A 17,665-nucleotide genomic window follows, 5' to 3' on the forward strand; every position below is an offset into this window, starting at 1 on the left:
CGATCTCCGGTTTTTCCCACCAAGATCCTACAGGTTGCGACACACCTAGTTGGGGTGAGTGATTACTCTCTTTTTCTGGTTCATCATCATCCGCCAATATGATATCGTGCCTAGGCTCGGGAGAGAAATTAATCTTGTTCTCTAAAGGGGGGCACGCTAGGTGGTCGGTGTATTCAGAGAATGAGGGATTTGGCAAATGAGGACAAAAAAATTAAAAAAATAAAAATGTTTAACGTAACAAGGAAGGCAGAAAGAAGGATGCATAATGAGAGCAGGCATAAAGTAAGTAAGCGAAAGCCTTCCCTTACCACTCTCTAACTTAAGTGCCCCCCTTCCAAAATCACCATTTGTGAAAACACAGTTGCAAAAGCATTTTGAAGTTATTTTAGGGGGGGGAAATCTAAACCCCTTATGCTGAGAAACATCAGTATGCGCCTCTCACCTTTGTGAGGCTCCAGGAGCCATGGCTTGCAGCCTTATGCAAATCCGTTGCTTTGGTAGATAAGCTCCTCTTTGCCTCGGATGAAGCCACCAATCTGTGCACTCGAACAGACTCCCCAATGCCATTCGGGCTCTAAAAAGAAAACAGAAAAGACTGCGTGTTTAAGACCTGCTTGTGATCAACACAGCAAAGTGGCAGCTAATGAGAGTCAAAGTAAATGCTCAATTAAGGTGTTCATGTATACAGTATGAAGAAAAAGACACAAAACACAAAGTTAAAATACTAAATCACACTTTTAGTACCGCCGCTAACATACATTTCTATTGAGACCATGTCTTAGTGACTGGGTGCCACCTCAGTCGCATGAAATAATGTGATTTATTAAGCAAAAAGGGGACAGAAAATGAAGGGTAAGACAATCAAAGGCACTGGAAGATCCGAGATCTACTGTGGGAGTTCACATCCAGCAGCCTGACAAGGTAAGACCCACACCATGCTTTAGAGAAGGATCATAATACACATTGCATCATGGCCTTAAGTGAGGCTGCAGCTTCATGGCCAGGTGGTCATGACCCTTCCCCTACCTCCCACACTGTCCCAAAGGGAATATTTTGGAGTACGATTTTAGAATCGGTTTAATAGGGTCTAAGGAATTTCCAGAACTATTTCATTCGTGTATTACATTGGTTCAAATAAGCAGCAATCGTATAGCTCTGTTTAGAGAAAAGTGCAGCAACTTTTGCCCTCCAAGAACAGTAAACATTGAGGAGATTACACTGGTGGTGATATTTATAAAGCTGCATGCGGTCATACAGACTGTCTTCCCATAGTAAGGTCAGCATCACTGGGATATCCAGAACCATAATGAATCTCACTGTACATGCACAAGAGCCAAGCATAGGTGAGAAAAGTGTAACTGCAATAGATGGCACATACAGAGTGCATAAGAACAATCCGTTAAATGGAGACCAAGAGAGGTACAAGGAAGCTTGACTTTGCAAAAGCTGGGACACAATTGTGATCTCAGTCTCTGGACGTGAGGCATAGCGGGGTTGATTGTGTCATCACTTATAGTCACACAAGCTGAACGAATAATGAGCTGATATTATATCATAACGAATATGCTTTTAGCAGATATAAAACAATGAAAAATAAAAACAAACTGTAACAGATAATAGGTTCAATCTTCACCGGCAAGTTTGATTAACATTACTGGTTGACAAATGACATTTTTCGTTTCTTATTTGGTACCAAGTGTTCACTTTTTCACCTTTTGACTAATTTCTCATATCTGTTTTGCACTTTTAGGTTTTAATGTATCCAGTATGTGATTCTGGTGTGTGCTGTACACAGCCAACAGCACAAGAGACATGAAAAAGAAGTTCCACAATTCCATTTCTTCATCAACATTTTCCTCCACACAAGATTGGTCACAGTTCCGAATCAAGCGCAGGTTGGGCAACACAGGCGAGATCAATGATTGACTGTGTCTCAAATCACATCTCATTTTAGGCAGTACTCTTAATTCCAACTCTCTGAATTAGATCGGCCGATGGAGAAAGCAAACTAAAACCTTCAACAGTTCCTAAGGCTTCTAATGCCAACTGGTGAACAAGCCACACTCCCGACACTGGCAGAATCTGCAGACAACAACGGACTCTATGTTTCACTTTGCGGAGTCCAACTCTAAACCGAGTGCTGCTAGGTATGTCCTCTGCCTTTCATGAGGATTTGACAAGAACACTTAGGAGGAACCTTCGAGCAAGTACAGCAGAGACTGGAGAAAAAGTAGCCAGATTATGGAGAGTGAGGAAAGTAATAAGTATATGTGAGTCCGCTTTAGAGCGCTGCATGCTTCGTTTAGTGTATATTTGGAAGAAAACCTCACATAGTTAAGCTTCCAAGCCTTTGAACTGCTGCTGCACACATCGGAGGCATCCAATGTTAGTAAGAACTGTAAAGGACAGAGCATTCAAGAGGGCAGCCCCTTACACTGGAAGAAAACGTTGCGCTGCGCAAGATTAGTAAACAGATTACACTTTGAGTGCTACCCAGGTGCATACAAATTTGGCTGATGTTGCGAAAATATTTTCTACACGAATTGCGTTTTATTTTTGTGCAAATTAGGTGTACTGTGACAAATACGCTTGGGTGAAATATGTAAGCGAGGTATGCCTCCGAGCACCGACGTCGCATGAGAAACGCGTTCCAAATATTTCCCCTAACAGTTGCTTCGGCAGCGCGGGCAACGTTGTTTGTGCCACACGAACAGTGGCAAGCGCCCAGTTTCAGTGTCTAAGAAATGATCTGCTCAAACCAGTCTTCATGGGCGAAAACTAAGCGCATATTCGCAAAATGCATTGTGTGGAACTTATGCCAGAGTACATTCGCATAATAAAAATGTTGTCCAAGTCTACAGACATGTACAGCACCCGCAGGGTAAAAGTTTTATTTTCAATTTACAATTTAGGATGAAGTTTTAAGTCTCACCACAAAGTGGCAGCAATTTCCACAAGTGTGGGATGGCGGAGAGTATTATGTAAGACTACATCAAACTACAAGAAATCTAACCATCCTATATCGTGCAGTCGGGGGTAGCGACTGTAAAACGAGTTCCGCCCTAAATTCAGCTCTCAAAACTTCAATGTGAAGAAAACATTTTTCCTTCTAAACTTAAAAATCTGCACATTGGATAATTCAATGGGGCTTTCCATACGAAACCCAAACACTGGTAAAACAAAACAAAAAATCCTGTGGCAAATTTCCATGCTTTACCTTACCCAAACATTTTTCTTTTTACTAATCTACGCCGGAAGGCAATCGCAGGCAGAAATTGGAAACCTAGCCCTGCTGTGGAGAAGTGCACAACATTTTACAGGACTACTCAATTTTAGTCAATAACTAGTAAAACGAAGTAGCATTGAATTCCCAGCATACTGCACACCTGGCGCTGGAAACATGTCATCTAATTTTCACTTCGGAGTGTTGAGCCTGCTTCTGACTTTATCTCTGTGAGCTGACCTTGAAAATGTACTATATCCATTATTTAGTGCAGTAAATAGTACTCAGGGCTCCTGCAAAGACGGAACAAATAAGTACTAATTGTGAAACTGCTCATGAACCCGAAATGCCGGCTATTAAAATATGCATGGTCTATCTTTGCCTGTCATTAAAATATACATGGTCTCTCTTTGCCTGCCAATAAAATATGCATGGTCTATCTTAAAAATCAGTGAGAGCTTACATCTACGAAATTAAGTTCTGGCAACAGATAAGAGAGCTCTACTCACTGCTGACTGTGTACCTGCAACACTACAACCAAGTAAACTTCTCACCAAGGATGATCACCACCGGTATTGATTTTACACACTACGGAAAAGGTTCTGGCAACCTGTATGAGGGGCACTGGTGCACCCTCGATATATAGGGCTTTAGGCCCTGGAGAAGTACCAGGATGAACTCTCAAGAGGCTATATGGACGTAAACCATTCACAGGGAATGTAAAACAAGTAGTGGTAGTTTTTCACTTGATGCGGCACGGACATATGATTCAGGAGTTTACGATCCTCAAACAAACGGGGTTCAGCCCTAAAGACATGACATGGCTCAAACTAATATACAGAGACCCAGTGGCTAGAATCAAGGGAAATGGTGTAACTTCAGAGGTCTTTTCACTGAGAAAACGGGTGGGGTACGGTTTCACACTTTCTCCTATGATTTTTGCCTCAGCGGTGGATCCCCTGGCCTGCTGGGTCAGGAGGGACTCACTGTTTAACGGACTGAAATGAATGAATTTCATTATATGCTGAAGACGTCCTTTTTAGGTCTCGCGAGAGCTTTAGTAAACGGGGGGATTTGGAAGTGCAAACTAGTTCTTTCAGGCCTCCAAATACAGTGCATGTGCGCCGGGCGCGCGCACCATTTGGCAGCCTGCGTGATCATTTCGCGGCCGCTTTGATGTTCTCAGTGAGCCGCGCGGCCACCGAGAACATCAAAGCGGCCGCGAAAGTGCTCACCATTTGACAGCCTGCGTGCCTCTCTCCCCTACCCCCTCCCTTATCCCACTTCCTTATAGTGCGAGGAGCTGTCTATCCCTAGCGCGCGCTTCAACGTTCCTCCCCCACCACAGAGTGCGACTCGCGGCCGCGCGTCTTCCACAACTCCCGGGCTTGTTCTAGTACCCGTGCATATTTTTCTCTGCTCTGCCCCTCTAAGTACCCCCAACCCATCCCTTCTGCAGCCACTGCTGCTGTGTGGAAGGGTATATATGTTTATAAACTGCTACTTTACCAATAATCTAGTCTTAGTAACAGTCGCAATAAACTAACCACCGAGACCTGGACTGAATATAAACTGAATACAACATATTGTCTGTGATCACTAACTGACACTCAGCAGTATCATCACAGGTACAGTGTATGGAACAGCAGCCCATGCTTTCTTCACACATACATGAGGCACACCACATGCAGGAGTTGTGTACGCTTTGTTTGGAGGCAGAACAGGTACAATACACCCAGCTGTGGCGAAAGCGCAGGGGTCAGCGCTTTCGCCACTGCTATTCAACCTCTACTTGCAACCACTGGTAGAGTCGCTGGCTAAGATGAAGTGCAAAGTATTTAACTATGCCGACGATACGCAGCTACTGCTGAGCATCGACAACACTTCATCGGCACAATCAGAGGCCAAAGACATCCTACGCTTCACAGTGAATTGGATGTCGTCTAATCTGTTGAAAATCAATCCGGATAAAACAGAAGTCCTGGTTGTCTCAACTGCTGTGTCCCCTTGGAGTGATCTATACTGGCCCCAAGAGCTAGGCCCTGCCCCTAAATCCTGCCCCAATGTCAAGAGTCTTGGGATGAAAATCGATCAAGATCTCTCAATGGCTAATCAAGTCTCTGCTGTAGTTGGCTGCTGTACTAACTTAATCAGGCAACTACGCAAACTTGCCCCCCTGCTCTCGAGAAATATGCTGCAAACCATCGTGTCAGCCACAATAGTGTCTAGAATTGACTATGGAAATGTGCTGTACCTCGGCCTTCCGAAGTATTCCATCAGCCGTCTCCAGGTCATTCTAAACGACGCAGCACGCCTGGTCTTTGGAGTTCCAAGGAGGACCCATGCCTCCCCCTTGCTCCATCGATTACATTGGCTACCCATGCAGCAGAGAGTGGAGTTCAAAAGCATGTGCATCTGCCATAAAGCATTACATGGACAGGCGCCAGCCTATATAAAGGAAAGGCTCGAGCTCCACGAACCCAAACGCGTCTTGCGATCGTCGGGCTCTTTCGTATTGTCTCAACCACGCTTTAAGTTGACGACCAAAGGAGGCAGATCGTTCTCAGTACAGGCCCCCATCAACTGGAATAAGCTGCCAGAGGCTCTTCGTAGAGAGCCCAATCTCCTCCGCTTCCGGAAGGCCTTGAAGACTCTACTCTTCAAGAACGCGTTCCCACTTCATTAACAAACTGCTAGACCCGTTACCTTCTATCTCCTCCATCTTTGTTCTGTACTTGGTCAGTAGCGCTTTGAGACCTGTCGGTGAGTTGGCGCGATACAAAACCCAGATACAAATACAAATACAAGAGTCAAACGGAACAGTTTCAGCCCAGCAGATGCAAAATCCTCTCCCAACTCAGAACAAACTTAGAAAGGGTAACAGTCAAAGCTTCTCTTACATGAAAATATGCATGTCACTGTCACAGACCTCTAGAGTAAAACTGTTAACGATGCAGAGATTCGAATCCTGTTCCCAACGTCCAAAGTCGGCAGCTCTAGAGGTTACTCCAGTCTCTCTCCTGCTAGACATCAGTGTGTTTGGCTGCAACTTTCATATTGTTTTCCGCCCTCGCTTAAAGCGAGCTGTCGATGGAAAAGCCTGCTTCCGGGGCTGGCCTTGATTATCCTTCCAGCGCCATGCAGCCAATCTATCTTTTTACCTCCACCCAGGCCTACTCCCACCGCCGATATCCTGCTGTCCATACTAGGCGCCTTCATAGCAACATAGCGGTAGCTTAAGACGAGAGCTCCCGTAGGCGGGAGGGTTCGAGGCTCACCGTAATCCAGGGCAGCTCCCATGTGCGGGGGGCGCCTCCGAGACCACAGAGGCTGCTCTCACCTCCAGGTTGTGCCGTCAGAGACCGCACAGATCGCTCTTGACTTTAAGAAAGCCCTATCGCTGTTAGGAGACCCGCAAATTCACCCCACAAGCCTCTGGTGGTTCGGAGGGTTTGTGAAGGCGGTGCGTTTACTCACAAGGTAATGACTTTCACTTGCACCGCAACTGCACATTTTTACAGTTTGCGATATCTTTTGTAGCACCAGTCACCTTAACTGAAGTTAATTTCAGCCACGGCTCCTGCCTCCTAGGGGCATGGATATTTAATTCATTCACGTACCGCCGCCAGCGGCGAGTTGTGTAATGTTGCAATCTTCGCGTTGCGGAGCAATAATTTTCTAGCAGTTTAACTCGCCATCTTTGTTTATGCCACAGCTTCTGCCTTTATTAGGCACAGCTGTTTTGACCATTACGGTTGCAGTGGCTTATTTAAGCAGGACCCACGGAGCCTACTTCTTTTCGTGCACTAGTTTTCACTTTGTGCCCGTGTGAATGGCTGGTGCCGAGGCATTTTACTACTCCACTGCCTAGAGGTGATATGGAACTGAATTCTTTGCATGCAGTGATCATTAAAGAGGGGCATCAAATTATTTCCGTTGGGCTGCCAGAGCCACGGCAACGCTGAGCCGAGCTGGTGTGCTGCAACCCGCACAGCCTCAGCTGGCTCAACCCTCGACACTAACCCTTTAACAAGCATTGGCATAGCCAATAGGTCTCGCCTATGGGACCTTATAAGTGTTTAGCCATGCAACAGTTGCATAACTAAATACTTATAAGGTCCCAAAAGCGAGACCTATTGGCTATGCCAATGCTTGTTATGTGGTGCAACATAAAACAACCTTAGATAGATTTTTACAAATTCTGAAATATTTGGGAAATATTCTGGATTCCATATCAACTGGGAGAAATCAATGATATACCCACTGACCACTTGGAGCCCAGTTCAAATCCACCGATGTCCAGCAGAGGTGACTGGTAACTCTAAAGGGATTTAAATATCTGTAAATTTACATAGTAACATCCAGATGACTTTCTTAGCCACACCTTGTACTGTTTACCGCCACAGATTCAGGAAAGATGTAAAATGCTGGTGAAAATGACTGCTTTCATTATTAGGCACATTTGCGCTATTTAAAGTGGTGCCACTGCCGAAGATTTTATATGCTCTTTAGAATACGCCATACCTGGTTCTGGAGTGATTTTTCCAGAAATTAGAAAAGGCAAACAGACTACATCCTATGGGATAAGAGAGTACAACAAATAGCACTGTAGAAGCTAGTCAGACTCACACATGATGAAGACATTGTGCTCCCAGACGTCCAAGCATATTATTGAGCCGCACAACTAGTAGTGATTAAAGGTTTGGCCCTTGCCTCTAGGGAGGAACCCTGCTTTCTCAGGCCTGATAGACATGCATTTGGGCCTTAAGGCTATACAGCCGCAATATATGGGAAGAAAAATAAGATTAGCAAGACTCAGTAGCGACGGCTTGGAGGGCAGCATGGGAGGGAACTATGAACAGACAAACCGCCCGTGGGAAAGGTATTTGTTGTGGGAAGTGAGCAGCCTTAAAAAAAATCCAGAAATGGGATCTAATAGAAATAAGCAAATTGGTAGACTTGTGGGGCCAAACACAAATGAAAACCTTTGAGGCATCTATGTCTGAATACAAAATGGCAGGCCCTGAGTGGTTCTGGTATATGCAACTAAGCCATGCCATCACAGCACCTACAAGGAAAAATAAACACCAAGAATATAGCTCTCCACTGCAAGATCGAATCCTGGCCAAGCCATTCCCAAGAAGGCAATATCCACAAAATACAAGAAAATATTAAGCAATGCGTCAAATGGGTCAGTGGAAAGTAAATTGAAGTGCTCTGGAAGAGGAAGAATGGATGGAAGCAATACCGGATTCAGATTTGGAGGAATGAAAACAAACGAGTGTCTCAGGGCCTGTGGTCTAGCAAGCACCTTCCAACACACAATAGGAATGTTTTGTTTAAGCCCCTTTTGGGAGGACTCAAAGGCATCCCTTGTAAGAATCACAGAGTTCACAAGAGAACTTGGCTCAAAACTCTTTGTTTAGAGAATAAGGAATGAAGAAGCCCCACTGACTATAGGAAACTGTTCTGTAATCTGTAACAGATCATAGCAGGAAGAAATATTATTAAGATTATGGGAGCAGGAACGCCACCATTGCTAGAAGATTGGAAAAGAGACAGAGTGGACAAGCATGAACAAAAAAAATGTATATGAGGGAAGAGGGTGCCAAAGAGATATTACAAAATTTGAAGCTTACGGGTAACACAGGATTGTGATAAGGTATGCAACATGCTCAGTTGGGGAGTGATGTCCAAGAAAAGGGACAATGAATGAACACCACACTACCCTGCATGTAAAGATTGACACTCATGCAATACTTCTCAATGGGGTTTAATGAAATGTTTCGGACACTGGATGTTAATGGGTATTACTTGAATGATTGGTCACACAGAAGAAGACCTAGAATTATGCCTTGTTTCTTAGTGAAAATCAATAAAGTAAAAAAGAATGTCAATAAAGAGGGAAGGAGAGTCCTAAACAACTGCTTTGTTACAGTCATAGCACAGAGTCTGCCACTGCTAGAGCGATTTACAGCGGTCTGTTGTCTGGGTACCATCCATCACAGCGAGTCCATCACAGACCGGCCTATAGAAGTTATGGTGATGACCTGTGTAAGCGTTTCTGGTCCAGGTACATGATTGCACGGTGTGACTTGCTTGGTAAAAGGATTCTTGGCAGACTGGTCTGTGAAGGTTCACCAACCATCATTATGGGAAGTTTGCAGTAGATTTCAAATGCATGGGCTGTGGCTGAACGGTACTGGTGTTTAAGAAATAAAGACCAGAGGCTTTTCAAAGCTGCTTCTGCAGATGTTAGGTCAGTAGAATGCCTCTTGCCCAGCGGTCTTGCTCTTTAAACCATGCAACAGATCCGCATTCATGATAACCAGATATATTGGGGATGTCGGGGCTGTATTGGTTGAAAACGACCTGCTCTAAATACAGTCGGGTGATTTCGAGTGACAGGCCTTGCAGTTTAATACTGTTGGGAGCTCCTTGAAGCTCATCTGAGACGATACATGTAAAGTATTCTTTCTAAGGTGTTCTTGCGGGATGTTTTTGTATGTCGTGTCCAGGACAGACCTGTTAGGAACCCCTTGAAATGCAACTATGCAGCATTTCCCTGCAGTGTGGGTGCAGGCAGTGCTCGGTCGAATGTGTCCAGTTGTATGCTCTGTGTACCAGGTCTAGGTGGCAAGTATTATTGGGAAGAGACGGATTAGCCAGCGGTGAAGGGTTTGCTGTGCTGTTGGGAGCACATGGGGCGCTCTGTCTACAGGGTTGATCAGGCTGGTGTAGTTGCAGCATATACCATGAAGCGATCTTTCTTGCTGGCTAACTATGGAAAGAGGTCGCTGAAGCAGACAAATGCAGAGGGGCACATGAAGATTCACCAACTCCAACTAGCAGTGACTGCTTTGGAATGCCACAAAAAGTAACAAAAAAAGCCAGAACCCCCCCAAATATACACAGAGACGTTTTATCAAGACTTTCTGCACTGGTAACGTCGAGGAAAATTAAAGAGTGTCATTAAAATATGGCCTTCGAGCTGAAACTTGAAATATCAGCTGTGGACATGTCATCATGGTGTAGGATCACTGACTACAAGCTGCTAGTCATTCGGATAATATTGCATTGTTCATCAAAAACGAACAGTTTATTACTTTGGATATACTTGAGACCGCCACCGAGCAGTCACACAATGTAAACCTGAGCTACAATTCTTTTTTCTCGTTTATCCGGCAATAGATTGTCTCTCATAATCAGGAGTGCAAAGTGCTATTAAGCAGCAGGGGAGAACCAAATTATTTGGCAAGGTTGCTAAATTATGCGGCAAAAAATACGAAGCATTATGTGGCACATTCTTTGATAGTATTACTTCATTATTTTATGATGTGTGTGGTGTCGCTGGGGGCCTATGCTGATGACCCCCACTGGATAGGCCCAACACGTGTGCTGGAATAATTACACGGGACACTGGTGTGGTGTAATCTCCGTCTCCGCAGCCGTGGCGCTTCTGCCTACGTGCCTGCGTGACGTAGTATTTATTAGGGGCTGAAGTGACGTGCCCTGACGTGCACGCCAACGCGTGTCACGTCAGGGGTGATATCGCGACACTACATTCCTCCCCAACACACAAAACAACAAGATAGCATGACCCCAGATTCGTGACGGCACCCTAAGGTATGGACAACAGGTCTCATAGTGTCCCGCACCTCTGCCTTCGGCATCTGCAGTCTGAAATTGTAACAAACAAAAAACTTAAACAGTCTTACTTGACGTAGTCACGTAGCCGCCTGGAGGGCGCGGGGTGCGGCCGCAGGTCATATCGCACTCCACCACGGTCCACCACAACATCCTGACCTCCGCTCCCGGAGTCGCCATCTGCACCGCTCTCTCCGGTCTCAGGCACGCCGGCTGCTTCGGGTGGCAAGTTCTCTGGCTGGTGCTGCCTGATGTCAAGTCCATGACCTGTGGACTCCGCTCCTCCACTCGCCTGGCCCTCGAGCTCTACGAGTCTCTCATCTCGCGGCATGTCCATCATAGCCCTGTCCTGGCGTCGTTCCTCCACTCCGGAGGGCACTGGGACTTTCTTGAAGTATGAAACATTCCTTGTTATCTTTTCGGCCCCTTTCCGGGCTGTCACGCACGTGCCTCTGACTTTCTCCACAGTCCAGGGCTGAGGTTCAAAGTTCAGACGAAACTTGCCCCCTGGCATCCGATTGCGGATCAGTACATTGTCACCTGGGGCTAGTGGTGAGGACACTGCCCGCCGGCGGGCGTCGGCGTGAGCAAACGCTTCCCGTCGATGCGCATCAATGGCACTGTCATTGGGAGTTTCGGGCTTCCATTCTGGGTGATGCGGTATTGAGTCGGTGACAACCCGCCCCATCAGCAGGTGCGCCGGTGCTACTCCCGTAATTGAGTGGGGCGTTTGGCGATAGCTGCGGAGAAATGTGAAAATGGCAAGTTCCACAGACTGGCTCTTTTCATGGGCAATCCGTATCACTTTATTGAGTGTCCTCATGAAGCGCTCAGCTTCTCCGTTCGCTTGAGGCCATCGGGGGGTGATTCGCCGGTGATGAACCCCAAGAGTCTGTAGGTACGCCGCAAAGTCTTGACTCTGAAAAGGTGACCCATTATCAGTTCTGATCTCCTTGACGATACCGTGTGTTGCCATGATTTTCTCGAGCTTCGGAATTACTTCCTGAGCACTCAGGACCGTCAATATTTCCACTTCCGGGTACTTGGAGTGATCATCTATGGCCACCAAGGTGTGCCGTCCGTCTGGCAAGCTGCCAAAATCGACGCTGATCTTGGACCAGGGCCTCCTCGGGCGAGGCTCCATCACCACGGGGGCTGGCCGGGGCACATCTACGGTTAACTGGCACGCTTGGCATTCTCGAACGGTGGCCTCCACAATTTCGTCCATGAGAGGGAACCACACCTTGGTTCGGAGCCTTGACTTAGTCTTGACCATGCCTTGGTGACCGACGTGAGCCAGATCCACCACTCTCTGGGTGAGGGACGTCGGTATGACCAGCCGGTGGCCTCTCAGCAAACACCCTGTATTGTCTTCCGTCAGTTCTGTTCTCACATGGTACAGGCTCTCCATTATCTGTTTCGCCTGAGGCGTCAAACTCTTCCACTCCTCTCTGGCGCGGGCCCAGCTGTTGTCTCGGACCGCCACTCTTGCTCTTTGTAGGCACTCGTCTTCACTGGTGGCCTGAGACAGGCTAGCCATGGACACTGGCCGGGGACATGACCGCGCCGTGATGCACCGGACATACTCTTCTGTTTCTGCCGCCTCCTTCATTTCTTTTGGAGTGGCTGTACGAGGGTGGCGAGATAGGTAGTCCGCCGGGTTCCGCGCACCCGGCTGATACTCGATCTTGCAGTTATAGTCCTGTAGTTGCAACATCCACTTTTCGATTCTTGGCGGCGGCTTAGTGGAGGTGCCTGCAAACAGGGATACCAGTGGCTTGTGATCCGTGGTCACAACAAAGGGTTTGCCGTAGACATACAGGTGGAAGTGACGACACCCCCAATGAATGGCGATCGCCTCTTTTTCTATTTGGGAGTATCTCTGCTCCGTCTCAGTGAGGGACCGGCTGGCGAAAGCCACCGGGGCCCATTCCTCGGCACTTGTCTTCCTTTGCAGCAGGACCGCGCCCAGCCCGACTGGACCGGCATCGACAGCGATCTGTGTCAGCTTGGCCGGGTCGAAGAAGGCCAGCGTCGTGGCTTCTGAGAGTGCCTGTTTGACTTCCTCGAATGCTCGGCTCTGGTCACTGTTCCATGTCCAGGGGGTTGATTCCTTAGTGAGTTCTCTCAGTGGCGCCGTGAGGTTCGCCAGATCCTTGATGAACCTGCCACAGTAGTTCACCATTCCTAGAAAGCTCCTCACCTCCGTGACATTGGCAGGGGCGGCTGCCTCCTTGATGTCCTTGACCTTGTCCGGATCCGGGTTGACACCATCGGCCGAGAAGGTATAGCCGAAGAACTGGATCTTCCGGCACAGGAATTCGCACTTCTCCCGATGTAGCGTGAGGCCTGCGTCTCGTATGCGTCGTAGCACCTGCACCAGTCTCTCGTTGTGTTCCGCTACGGTCGTGGCATGGACCATGATGTCATCGCTGACGTTGATCGCTCCGGGGATTCCTGCGATCAGTTCTTGTATTACGTTCTGGAATACCTCCGCAGCGCTCGACACCCCGAAGCTCAGCCTCGTGTACCGCCTCAGACCTACATGGGTGGAGAACGTGGTTATGTTCCGGGATGCTTCGTCAAGAACTAACTGGTGATACCCCGATCGTAGGTCCAGCTTTGAGAACCACTTGGCGCCGGCCATTTCCCCAACAATGTCATCGATGGTCGGGGTGATGTGTCGCTCCCTTTTGATGGCAGCGTTGGGGAGCCTCATGTCCACGCATATTCTGACAGCGCCTGGCTACTTGGGTTTCTTCGCCACGACAATTGGCGACACCCACGGGGTCGGTCCGGATACTTTCTCAATGACCCCCGCTGCCTCTAGCTTCTTCAATTCCGCTTCCACCAGTGGCCTGAGGTGGAACGCTATGCGGCGGTGCCGGAGGGCTATCGGCTGGACAGTGGGATCGATATGCAGGTGGACTTCTTTTCCCCGGAACTTGCCTATCCCTTGAAAGATTTCCTCGAACTCCTCCAGGGTGTGGTGTACTGATTCTTGGTGTACTCCGAACGCGAACGTCACCACTCCCAGATCTTCTGCCGCCCGACAGCCCAGGAGCATGCCTTGTCCGTCTTCGGTGACGTAGACATTCGACGTGATGGACCTCGTCCCATGGGATATCACCGTTCTGAACTTTCCTCGTACCTTTAATGGTTCTTCCTGTCCATAGGCGAACACCGTGATTGTCGAGGGCTGGAGCGTGGGCTGTGGGCGCATGGATTTGTGCATCGCGGCAGCCATGATGTTGATGCTGGCTCCTGTGTCTACCACTGTCGTGACTTCTTGTGACCCTACTCGGATGCTGCATTGCGGCAGTCTCCTCGTCCGGCGGGCCGCCGTGCCGATCATGTGTACCCGGTGTATGACTTTTTCCTCCTCTTCATCGTCGTCCATGTCGCTGGCCCCCGGACCTCCTTCCTCGACCGTGTTAACGGCTTGGCGGGGCTTTCGGAAGCCCTTCGATCGGCACACTTTCTCAAAGTGGTTAAAACGTCCACACCCTCTGCACTTGGTCCCTCGCGCTGGGCACTCCGACGGGGTGTGGGGCGAGCCACCGCAGTACCCACAGGACTTTGGTTGTTCTTGAGCAGCCGGGCCTGGCTTTCGTCGGGGCCACCTCTGTTTAGGCTTGACTGCCTCAGCGTTGACCGGCTCGGTCTTTACTGGCACTTGCAGGGCCGCCTCCATGTGCGCAGCGCGCGCCTTGGACAGTTCCTTTGTTCGGCCCATCGTCAGGATATCAGCTAGGGGCTTATCGGATTCCTCCAAGATCCTCTCCCTCAGCTTGACGGATGCACACCCTTGTATTATCTGGCCTCTTATCTCCTCCGTCTCGTCCCGAAACCCACAGGTGGCCGCCAAGTTCTTTAGACGAGCGTAGAATTTGTCAAGGGACTCCTCCGGCAATTGGCGCGCCTGGCGAAATATGAAGCGTTCATAGTCGCGGTTTGCCATTGGCTCAAAGTGTTCGTTGAGCGCCGCTATTAGCGTCGTGTGCGTCTTGGGGGTGGCTTCCGCAAGCGTCTTCACTATATTGTGGATCTCTTTCCCACCTAGGTGAATTATCATTGCACGCTTTTGATCCCTGTGGACCTTCGTGGCTTCGAAGAATATGCGCACTCTGTCCTCCCAGTCTCTCCATCGGGCCGCAACCGTCGATGGGGACCCCTCGACAGAGAACGGCTCTATTGGCGGAATTGTCGCCATGTTGCACGTGCGCGGCTTGCGCTGGACAGAACCTCCTTCTCACGTGTGTGCTAGCGCTGGGCGAGACCTTCGGGCACGTGCGCTCTAGCGCTGGGCGAGACCTTCTCCACCCCAGGACAATGAGGGCCTCCACGTGGGCTGCGGGACCTTTACCCTTAGGCAGTGTCAGATTCCCCAGGGGGGGGGCTCCAGGACAGCAGGGATCGTGATTAAGGGCTCATGCAGGCTCAGGGCACTTGGTCCTACCTTCCAGGCAGCTGCAGGCCCAGGCGGCGCTATCTGTCACCACAGCAGACAGGAGGCAGGGCACGACAGGCGCTGCGCGCTCTCCAGGCCAGGGGGGGCAGGGCACGTGAGGTTAACGAAGCGCGCTGGGGCGCCGATGCCAGAGACGGCCCCAGCGCGAACCACCAGTCAACACGGAGCACTCCGGCGCTTCCGCGCACGTCTCAGGCAGACCTGGGAGGCAGGGACAGCAGCGCGCTCCGGCGGGGCACGAGCACCGCGAGCGAGGAGCGCGGACGGCCGCCACACCGACCGGACGCGCAGAGCTGGAGCGGGGGCACGCCCACCCTCGTCGCCAGTTTGTGGTGTCGCTGGGGGCCTATGCTGATGACCCCCACTGGATAGGCCCAACACGTGTGCTGGAATAATTACACGGGACACTGGTGTGGTGTAATCTCCGTCTCCGCAGCCGTGGCGCTTCTGCCTACGTGCCTGCGTGACGTAGTATTTATTAGGGGCTAAAGTGACGTGCCCTGACGTGCACGCCAACGCGTGTCACGTCAGGGGTGATATCGCGACACTACAGATGTGTACACATGTGAACGATGTCTGGGCAACGGTTTCACCTCTTTATTTCTACATTAACATCCAAACACAGTTAAGCAACCTAAAAGTGACCAGTCAATATTTGCCAAGGGCGATCCACTACTTGGCAACACATGTTGCTGCGTTTTTAGTAACGTTTGATCGGTCTGAGCTAGAAACACTTTTTAGGATTAAAATCTTTAGATTATGCAGCAAATGATGGATTACATGCCAAATTAGGCTATTCCAGAATTATGTGGAAATCTCCATAGAATTGCATAATTCCAGAGGCCCTGCTCTTAATCCTCGCATTCATTTCTCAATGCACTATTTCGCCTTGCATCAATTTCGGAAAATGTTCCTTCGTTGCCTCATTGAAATATGAAAAGTTAAGGTTAGGTGTGCTAACATGCTCTTAAACGAGCGAGTAAGGCACTTTTATTTGGTGGTGTTGGATAAAAGCATAATGATATATTACTCATATTTCATAGGCACCTACAGGTCATCCTTGATAATGTGACTGCTCTTATAGGGCCTTTACCCTAAAGTTTCTGAAAATATAATTATCAGGTTACTGAAACAAAAGAACGACTTTTACATAGGGCCGGAATATCTGCTGAAGTTAAAAATTGGTTCAGCAAATCCCAAAATATGTTGGGCACATGGATTTTAAAACCAGGCCAGAAAGTTAGATTTTGCTTGTAAGGCACGGAAATACTTAAAGAATATCCATGTTCACAAAACCAGAAAGAATATTATGAACCAATCACACTTTTCATACAGCCACATTTTGAAGCATCTCACGATCAAATGATGCTTTTATTTGGTCTTTAGAAGCTCAGTCGAAAACACAACAAAAACAAAAGATTGACGTAAAATAGCAGTGTACATTTGAAAATGAATGCTGCAGTTAAACTGACAAACTACCAAAGGAGCAGGCATGAACCGTAAAAACCATGAAAAATGCTTACCCCCATACTCGCACAAATAAAAATGATGGCTGGGAAACGTTGAATCAACATCTGCCTAGAATAGCATGAAAACAGAATATAAGTCCACTGCTAACCCTGTGCTTGAGAATCACACGGGCCGGCCCTTGCGTTTGTACAGACCGGAATCATGACACCATCCCTTAAGTGCCCAAACCATCACAATCCAGGGCAAACGCAATAATTGTACACCTCCTCTCCACACACGATGTAGCAGATCCTACTAGTAACTACATCTACAAAGTAAGAATTCCCAGGAAAGCCAGCGCCAGCCCCACCAGTGTCTTTTCCAGTGGACAGCCCACAGAGAGGTGTCATCACAAAAGGACACTGCAGTCTGGGAATACTAGAAATACTACTAACACCTAAGGATTACAGTGAGTTGGAGGAGTAGTCAAACTACAACTGAATATGGTGTTCCTGCCACAGAAAGAAGAAAAAGTCAATTTAAATGATGTAAAAACGGAAAGTGTGCAGTGGCTGTACACATGGTGTATATCTTGTTCAAAAGGGTCCTTAATTGACAGTTGCAGCGATTTGGAAGGCCTCCAAAACCACAGTGACAGTTGCAGCGATTTAAGGGGCTTCCAAAACCACGGTGTCTCACTTCGTCTTATTTGGACCACAGTGACATTAAGGAAAAAGGCATATATGGTGGTACACTGTTGGAGAATCACAAGTTTTGGGCTTAGAAGTCTTGCTTTATGCTCAATCAAGGTCTCACAGGAATTGGAGTGTAATAATGATCTACGTGCAGTTGTTCTGTCCTGGTTGTTATACCAA

At 48.3% G+C, this 17,665-nt stretch overlaps 1 protein-coding gene across 1 annotated transcript in view; it reads right to left on the reverse strand.

Annotated features, from left to right (window-relative positions):
• The window catches only part of FBXW7 (F-box and WD repeat domain containing 7), an 806,951-nt gene that overhangs the window by 620,141 nt on the left and 169,145 nt on the right, over positions 1-17,665 (reverse strand). The window contains exon 2 of the mRNA XM_085641667.1: positions 443-574. The gene's annotated coding sequence lies outside the window, so the exon portion shown is untranslated. The remainder of the gene's footprint in view (positions 1-442; positions 575-17,665) is intronic.

Source organism: Triturus cristatus, chromosome 2_2 (genome assembly GCF_964204655.1).
Source record: "Triturus cristatus chromosome 2_2, aTriCri1.1, whole genome shotgun sequence".
NCBI classification, from domain to species: domain Eukaryota; kingdom Metazoa; phylum Chordata; class Amphibia; order Caudata; family Salamandridae; genus Triturus; species Triturus cristatus.